General features: G+C 41.1%; 1 long non-coding RNA gene across 1 annotated transcript; it reads right to left on the reverse strand.

Annotated features, from left to right (window-relative positions):
- Positions 1-492: 492 nt before the first annotated feature.
- On the reverse strand, positions 493-9,069 carry LOC122457758. Its single transcript, XR_006277437.1, has 3 exons — positions 8,740-9,069; positions 1,716-1,911; positions 493-859 (listed from the first exon to the last, which is right to left on the reverse strand). It is a non-coding gene; the product is annotated as an uncharacterized LOC122457758 (long non-coding RNA).
- Positions 9,070-9,477: the final 408 nt, after the last annotated feature.

Genomic DNA, 9,477 nt, shown 5'->3' on the forward strand with positions numbered 1-9,477 from the left:
CTGCCTCTTTGTAACTTGGCCCTCTGGCCAGGTCACTCTGTGTTTTCCCCTTTCCAGGGTATCAAAGCCTTTCCTGAAAGACAGTCTCAGGTAGTCTTCCCCCTATGATGCCATTCCATCAGTGACTGTCAGGGGAAACTTAGGGCCACTTTCTACTGCAGGTTCAAGCTCATAGACCCTTTAATCAGCAGCCAAACTTTTGATCATTCCTGAACCTTACTGACTTTCCCTGAGCCCTCTCTTACCTTTCTGGCTTCCCCTGCTCTGGATTTTTCTAGCCCAAATTCCCTCCTCCCAAGGAGAAACTATAGGCTAGTTGCCTCTATAACCCCAACACATTTCCCAGGGAATGACTGCAGACTATTTCCCTGCAGCCCCCTATCTGAGTGAATTCCCCATGTTCTAGTTTAATGGATGGTATACTCTACTTTTACTCTGTTTCATGAAATACAACTTTATTCTTTCCATGACTCAACATACTAGTATATTGTGAAGTAGATATATATAATCTATTTTTTAAAGGGAACTATAAAAGCAGGTCGAACACATTTCATCTTAACATTTATGTTTCAAGTACAAAGAGTATGTAAAACAGGTCTGATGGGAAATATGTCTCATAAAAAGAGGTTTTATGGATTTATGAATGAAAGCATATTAATAGTCAAGAACAAATGCAAGGAAATAAGAGGGGAAGTTACAGTGTAAGTCATGCAAGAAACACCCTTAACTTGTATGATTGTTTGACCCTCTAAGGCTTGTTAAAATGTCTCTCCCATCCTAAGCATGCTTCAGCCTCATGTACTCCCAAATATTTCAGCCAGTTCTTGTCCAGATCAGGAAGCAAGCACACCCTAAAATTCTAACATAGGAAACAAAATTAGTTCTTCATAAAAATGAATATAAAGGAATATTATGGAAAAAATTGTTCCCCTTAGTCTCTGAGGATAGGACAAGGTAGTGCTGGGCTTAAATTGCAGCAAGAGAGGTGTAGGCTGGACATTAGGAAAAGCTTCCTAACTGTCAGGATAGTTAAGCACTGGAATAAATTACTTAAGGTGGTTGTGGAATTTCCATCTGTCACCGTGCCTCAGTGGGTCACAGCTGAAGATGCCAAATTTAGGACAAATTGCTGAGAAATAGGATAGACTCACACTAAACTAGTGTTGTTCTTCCATAAGATGTACCAAGTCAGTAACAAAAGTAAACTTCTGTCTCGGCACTCTGGTTAACAAGAACTCAGAACTGCAGTCTCCTTGTTTCTTCACCCAGACCTTGACTTTATGATTAGTTATTTAAAACTAATTTCATCAAAGACAGGGTTCTTTTAATCCCAAGAAATCAGCCATATATCCAGGTCAATATATAACTAAGATATTACCCAATAATCAGGCTATTGCTAATCCTGTAGTATCTAATATCTGAAAAAAGAAAAGCAGTACTTGTGTCACCTTAGAGACTAACAAATTTATTAGAGCATAAGCTTTCGTGAGCTACAGCTCACTTCATCGGATGCATCCGATGAAGTGAGCTGTAGCTCACGAAAGCTTATGCTCTAATAAATTTGTTAGTCTCTAAGGTGCCACAAGTACTGCTTTTCTTTTTGCGAAGACAGACTAACACGGCTGCTACTCTGAAACCTAAGATCTGAAGATTCTTTTATAAGAGAAAAGAAAGAGGAGAGTTATGTAATGGTCAAGGAAAACAAATACATACACTCATTTCCAAGATCTTGGGTCAGGTCTGATGGAATAAACTGCTGGCTTGTAAAGTCTCTGGTAAAGATTGGAAGGTCCTCAGTCTATTGGTTGGAATGCTCCTTTTAGTGTCAGTCCAGAGATCAGAATGGGAATGAAGCAAAATGGAGATGCTTCCAGGGTGTGTGTTTTTTGTTTTGTTTTGTTTTTTTTGTACCTTCTCCCAGGTGGAGGGGATGCTCTCAGTTTTAGTTGGTGGAAAATTACAGGCACAAGATGGAGTCCAGGGTCACATGAGCAAGTCACATGCCCTTGCATGCTTTGAGTCATAGGAACAGTCATTACCCATATTCTGGCTAAAATGTCCATAGGAAGCTGGGAGGGGATACACTTCTTCTATGCCCCATCGTGTTCATTAATGGGCCAACAACTTGAATGGTCCATTCAAAATGTGCTGGCTAGATCGGATGTATACGACCTGGTGGGTATTCCCCCAGGAGCAAACACATTTGAAATATTAGTACATAGTCAATATTCAGAACTTCAGATACAAAAAATGATATATGCATACCATTCAACAAATCATAACTTTACATTGACAACTTATGACATATTTCATATAAGATTTGTTACAATTACATAACTGTGGTAGCAAAAATGATATGTGGTAGTATCTTAATCATATAACATCATGCCATCACTGGAAGTTTAAGAACAGGTTAGACAAACAACTGTCAGGAATGGTCCAGTTATTACATACTCCTGCCTTGAGTGCAGGGACCTTGACTAGGTGACCTATTGCAGTCCCTTCCAGTCCTACACATCTATGATTCCGGGCATTTCCCATCCTAATGGATCTTTTTAGGATTGTTTCTTATGATGCCCGTAAGGAGGGGCCGCGACTGAGGCAAAGCTGGAGATAAACCTCTGGCAATATCCTGCCAGGCCAAGAAAATGTCTATGATTTGAGAACAAGGAATGGAGTTTCAATAAACAGGATTCAGAATGTAGTTGTATCCTTCAACCCCAAACTCATAGGCACAGGAAGTAAGAGTGTAGGGGGTGCTGCAGTACCCCCCCAGTTTTATGCAGGGCCACTGGCCCCATACCCAGGGCTCCACTCCCCAGCTCGGATTCCAGGGGCTGGCTCTGTGCCTGGGGCCCTGCTCCCGGCCCTGCCCCCAAGGCTCAGGTCCTGGCCACTGGCCCCATGCCCTGCACTCCAATCCCAAACCTGGGGCTCGAGTCCCAGATGCTGGCCCCACTCCCCAGCTGATGGCACTGAACCCAGCCCCGCACTTGAGGCTCTGCTCTTGGGACCCCAGCCACCAGCCCCGCTCCCCGGCCCTGCTCCTGACCTTGCCTATGGGGTCTCAGCTGCTGGCCTCTGCCCAGGGCTCCGTTCTTGGCCCCACCCCGCCCCCAGCTGTGACCACAGCCTTGGCCCCCTTACCCTTGTTTGGTCCCCCCCACCCTCCTGGAGACACAGCCCTGCTCCCAGCCTCAGCTGGGGGGGCACAGACAGGGGTAAGGGGGCTGGCTTTCAGCACCCCCAATACTAAAAATGTTCCAGCACCACTGTCCAAATTGTGAGGGGTTCGGGTAATAGACAAATGAAACTTTCATAACTTCAGAGAAGCAGAATCGCAAGATGATTAATGTCCTCTTCTCTAAAATACAGTCTGGACAGGAAACTTTCTCCTTGAACAAACAGAATAGAGTCCTTGATTTTTCAATCTGATCCAAAAATATGGAACCTCGCAGATCATAGCAACCCCTAGCATAGTGCTGGAGCATTGGTCAGATACAGACTTCCAAGAAAAAAGGATGTAGGCCTTTATACAGCTCAGCACCGTACTTCAGCATGGGGTTAAGTCTACTCATATTCAGCAAGGCATATGCTTAGATCTAAGCATATACTTAAGTGTTTCATGTCAAGGGATAGTCTTAAGCACATACTTAAAACGGGAGTATATTTAGGTGTTTTGCTATTGTTTTGAGGTCCTATTCCTGCAAAGGGAAAAGCATAATTGAAATAAACAAGGATTTGGTTAAACTGAAGAGGCCAGCTCAACATTGTAATTGTTGTGGGAAAACTTAATTAATTAATTTTCACTCTCTGGACTTGCATCTATATAAATTGCGGGGAGGGAGAAAACCCTTTCTCCTCAATGATCTCATCAGGGCAAAAAAGCTGTTTCTGAGAGAAATCAGAAGTCAGACTTGGCTATAGTCTTTAATGGAAATATAATCAGCAATACATCTTTATGAAATGTGCACTGCCATCACATAATACCCTCTGAGAGGCGAGGCGAGGCAAGGGCTAGAGGCAGTAGTCAGAAAGCATTAACATCCCCAGGTGGACATAATAGGATGATAAATGCTCACTGGGAAGGATTCATTTCAGTTTTCAAATGGTTTGGAAAGTAAAACAGAAAGTTAGTAATTTTATATCAATTTAGATAGCTCGGTACTCTAATTCAGTAATGAAAGACTTTACTGCCATCCATCCCGACTGTACTTGCAATGCTTTAGTTAGGCAGTGTTAAGATTTCCATTAACACAGTTCCATGATAGGGGAGAAAAGGAATCCTCCTGGAATAAAACTTGGTTTACATGGTAACACCAAGGGGAAATTTCTTTGTATGATCTGGTATCAATTGGTTGAGTTTCTTCACTGGGGCAGAATTAAAATGTCTGGTGATGGGTGAACATTTAGATACTCATTCAGAGATCAGCAAAACTAATCCAGCTGTTAATTGGACTGAACTGGCAGCCTTGTGAGTTTTCTGACAGTGCTTTTGCAGGGAGCTGGAGCTGGAATACTAGAAACAGCTTTTCTCATGGTGTGTTATGTTGTATTAGGGGGAAAAAACTGGTTTGGCCATTTGGTTTGTGTTTTCACTAAGTTTCTGATCAGTTTGCATTTTAACAAATAGCATGCATCATTCCTAAAACCATGTCTCTCTTTGTAGTAGGTCCTGATGCTTTTGTGCACACTTGAGCTGCCTCCTAGCTACTCTTTCATCTTTGTAGGGTGCCAGTCACTGCAGTATCTGTGAACAAATAGCTAGACTTCAGTTAGAATTGCACATTCTCAGCACTCTACAGGATTGGGCTCCTGGAGCAAAGAGCACAGAATTTGCCATTGTGAACAATCTCTTTGGTACTGTTGTTTGTTTTAAACACTCCTTAATTTTTTTTAAAGCATTGTGCCTATTTTAAAAAATGATTTGAGATTCAAACTAAGTCAATAGCAGACACTATGGTCCTTTAGATAATGCTCAGATTGGTAGTTAAGAGACCGTGGTTCTGTTCCCTGCTCTACTACTAACAAAGCAAATCACTTAACTTTTCTGCCCGAGTTTCCCTATCTGTGAAATGGGCATAACAAAGCTTAGCCACCTTTAAAAAGCACCTTGAGTCCAAATGATAAAAGTTCTGGGTATTATCTGATTGTTTCCCAAAAAGGGTACATTGGAATTCAGTCCTGTCACTATGAGCTGCCCTGTCAAGAAACCTGCCTCTGAAACCTGATATCACTGCAAAACTTGATGCTTTCTGGTAGAACAACGTTTAATGACAATATTTGATGAATGGATCTAAATGAACAGTGATAGCATAGCATCCTGATTGAACTACACACACAAACATACCCACCACTTGGGGGTTTTTAACTTAAAAGAACAAAGGTCTTGTGGTCACAGCACTCAACTGGTACTCAGCATGGTTTCAGTGTCATGCTCTGTCACAGACTTCCTATATTACTTTGTACAACCTGTTTAATCACTTATCTAAATAATGGCAATACTAACTACTTCCTTTCTCCCACCCTTCTCCGGTTTTGTCTATTTAGATTATAGGCTCTTCAGGAGAAGGACTTTCTTACTATGTATTTATACAGTGCCTGGCACAATTGTATTCTCATTTCAGTCGGGACCTCTAATGTGCTCCTCTAATAAAAATACCGATAATTAACTCATTCACATTGCTGCCAGTTAGCAAATAGAGGACCAATGTAAACTATAAACAGTTACAAGGTGATGGCATTCATTCTGATCTGTTTGTAGCATATCATTGCTGCACTTCACATATTGCCGCCATTGTAATGATCTTCCTTGATAGTATTTTACTTTGTGTTTATATGATATATTAAAATAATGGAAGCTTATGAATGACACATTTTGGGCATGGCTATTTGTGCAAGCTGTGAATCCTGTCTAAAATTCCTGCAAAGTGTCCCTAGCATTTGGCAAATAGTAAAGATTAGCAACTTTTTACATGTACTGCTTACAAAAGACTATGACTGAAGCACTAATAGAAAGTTAAATGTTGGGGCAGAACACTTGTCAGGTACAGACTTAAACTGCTTGTACAAAATGTGCATGCTTACAAGTATTTGACAGAAATGCAGAGGACAGCTTGTTAAGTTCCAAATAAGCAGTTGTTTGACTTCATGATATACCATAGTTAGGTGTGGGAGTAGATTTCTCAGCCTGCCTCCCTATATCCGTGAGGTGTTTATGGAGCCAGATGTATTGGGGACAAATGTGGGATCAGGGAAGAAAGACTGGTTTCAAGAAGCTACCACCCGTTTTATCCCCAGAAGAGAGTATAGACCCAGAGCCATGCAGTTTTTGTTAATCCCTCTACACCTGCATTCTTTGTTCCCTCTTGCACTAGTCTGCCTACCTCATAATAGGTAAGAACACTGAGCTAGTGAACCACTCATTTCCCTATATAATTCTTATCCAGATTGTTGTAAATAAATTGTAGTCTTTCATTAGCTACATCTGCCCTATTGTACTTGCAGAGCACTGCATACACCTAATAGTTAGGTATAATGGGGTGCTACCTATTCTTGTGTCTAAAAATCAGTGGAACAGGATTAAAAGGGTGTGTATGTAAATATAAATAGTATAATATGCAAAAATATTAGTAGAATATATAGACAGAGGGGATGGAATTAAAAACAAAATATTTGAAACTCAGTTTCTCCTTTGGGGGAGATGTTCAAAGGCCTAAACAGGAGTTAGGTGCCACTGGCCCACACCTCAGAGATACTTTCAGAAAATGAAAAACCAGAAGTCTGAGATTAACCCCACTTCCCCTCCCATTTCCTAAGACCTTAATTATATAATCATCATAAAATAGCTAGCCACATTCTTCCCAAACCTCAAAATCTGAGATCAGGTTTTAATGCTCCAGTATTGCATACCTGTTGCCAGAAAGACAACTAAGCTAACTGCCTGTCAGTGGTACACAGTAGCCTGCCACTTCTGAATTATCAAAGGTATGGACTGTAGGATGATCATTCTCTCTTCTCAGCAGCGTAGTGGCTGTCTTACCTTTACTGGAAAAAGGATCATGCCTGGTCAAGAAACAGATTTAATTGGCTTAGAGTAACCCCTTCTAATTAAATAGCTGCTAAAGGAATGGTACATTTCCTCAGAAGTTCCATATCTATATTTTGCTACTTGGCTTATTTGTTCACAGATATTACAATGAGGTTATACAAAATGGCTAGGCCTGTCCTGAGGAGGAGGTAGGCTTTCCGAAACTATGGTGACTTCAGATACTTTCATTTGAGCACCCCCTAGTCCACCATCACCAGTGCTGCTTTGCTTCTTGAGGGGTATATTTGAACTGTAAGTATTTATTTTTTGTGCTAAAGATGTTAGTAAAAACAAAACATTCCCGAAAAATCAGTTTAAAGCCAGTGGCTGGGCTGAGTGGTAATGAAATTGCAAAGAATATCTGAGCTGAATTCACAAGCTGGTTATATTTGAAACTTAGATTTGAGAATGAATTCTTATTTGCTGCCTAGGGATTCATGCACATGAAACAACACCCCATGCATAGAGATGAGAATATACCCTAAAGTTCAGCATGATGAGTAATCTGATATTTGAAGCATATAATCTCTTGACAACACTACCTTTCATTATAAAGCAAACAGAACTGTTTTTTTAGAAATAAGCACAATGCACCTGAAAAAGGCAATACTCAAAATATTTTTAAGTGTATATACTGAAAGTAGTAATTCAAATTTATTCATTAGAGGTTTTCACTGCAATCTGGCCTACAGTTAAAGTTCCCTTCTTTACATGGTGTATATTTTACCTTAGCAGCTCAATACTTCTGCAGCTTACTGCTATGTTTGTTCACCATTTTACTAGTAACATTTCTTCCACGTAATTTTTTCAGTATTGTTTTGGCCCACTTTGGTGAGCTTCATAGAAATTCTTTCCCCTTCCTAAAAATTAAACCCTGTGTCAGAGTACAGACCCTGTACTGTACCCGATAACCAAAGTGTCTCTACTGAAGCCTGTCTTAGCTTCCCCTTCATTCAGGGCCCCTTAAGTCCCCACACTCCAGATATTAAACATGCCCCCTCTGCGGGTCCAATTTATTAATACCTGCACAAACTCTTTCAATATATAACTCAAGTCTACAAGGGGATGGAGGGTCAATCCTTGAGAGGGCCATTTAGGGATCTGGGGAGTTGTCCTGCTTTGAGCAGGGGGTTGGACTAGATGACCTCCTGAGGTCCCTTCCAACCCTGATATTCTATGATCTCCATACTTTCAGTTAGCCCAGCCCCACCTCCCTAAGGGTCTGTCTTCCTGCTTCCCTATCACTTCTTGCCTGAAGTTTGGCCTTCTTTACAGGCCTTTCTGCCCTGCCTGAAGGCCTTCCAGGAGCCTTTTTACTTCCTACAGCAACTGCAAGCATCAACCGAAGACCTGCCTGCAGCTGTCTCCTTCTTTATAAAGCCCAGATGCCTTCCCTTAAGGTCGACTGGGCAGCATATAATCAATCCCAGGTGAACTAGGCCCTGCTCACTTTTTCGGAGGGGCTAGTTATTTGTGTGAAACTTCAAATGAAAAGACTTTTATCCTTATAAGATGGGAAGTAAGAGAGAGAGCAAAAATAATATTCTTGGTGATTAGAGACGAAAAAACAAATCCACAGTCATGCTACATTGCTTAGCAAAAATGTGGGGGATAAGAAACAAAGCAAAAATGGAAGAGAGGTGCCAAACCTGTACATTGTTAGCAGCTGCTCTCTGAAAATGAGACGGTACACCAGAATAGAAACTCGAGGGAAGTGCTGCAGCTGCACAGTGCTGAGTCCCCTCAGCTCCCTTTAACTGATTAGTGTTGCGGATATTTTGCAGCTGGCAGGATCAGACCATAAATCCTTCCATTCCACTGGTAATTATGAACATTTCCTATCTAATAGCCCTTTGCTCCAGACTACTCATATTTAGAAGAAATGGGCTTCTTGGAAGGCTAAATCCATAGCCTTTCATAGCAGCCATACCTTCCATGACATGTCAGGCCATTGGTAAAACGGAAGGGGGGGGGGAATCCTGACTGATTAATTTGATTGGCTTTTAAAAGGACAACCACTCGAAAATGTACTCAGTCTCCCATTATGTAGGATAAGAGATTCAACCCTTGTAATTGAAATATTATCTTAATTATACTAATTACAGACCCAGAATGAGAGAAAACGTAGGGTGTTACTAATGTGAGCTGCTAATTATGGTCTGCTGGAATACTGACAATGTAATTGCTTACATTTGTGTGTATACGTCAATTTAGGAATAAACTGTAACTTGTATATAACATGTTATAGGATGGTGGAAGAGCTCACATTGTTAAATGCATTAAAGGTAATGGATATGTTTTATCCCCAACTAGCAGATTAAGCCAGCTGGTGCATTTTCTTTCACATGTGGATGGGAGGGGGTTGTTTGTTTGAATTGTTTTGTAAC

Source organism: Dermochelys coriacea, chromosome 1 (genome assembly GCF_009764565.3).
Source record: "Dermochelys coriacea isolate rDerCor1 chromosome 1, rDerCor1.pri.v4, whole genome shotgun sequence".
NCBI classification, from domain to species: domain Eukaryota; kingdom Metazoa; phylum Chordata; order Testudines; family Dermochelyidae; genus Dermochelys; species Dermochelys coriacea.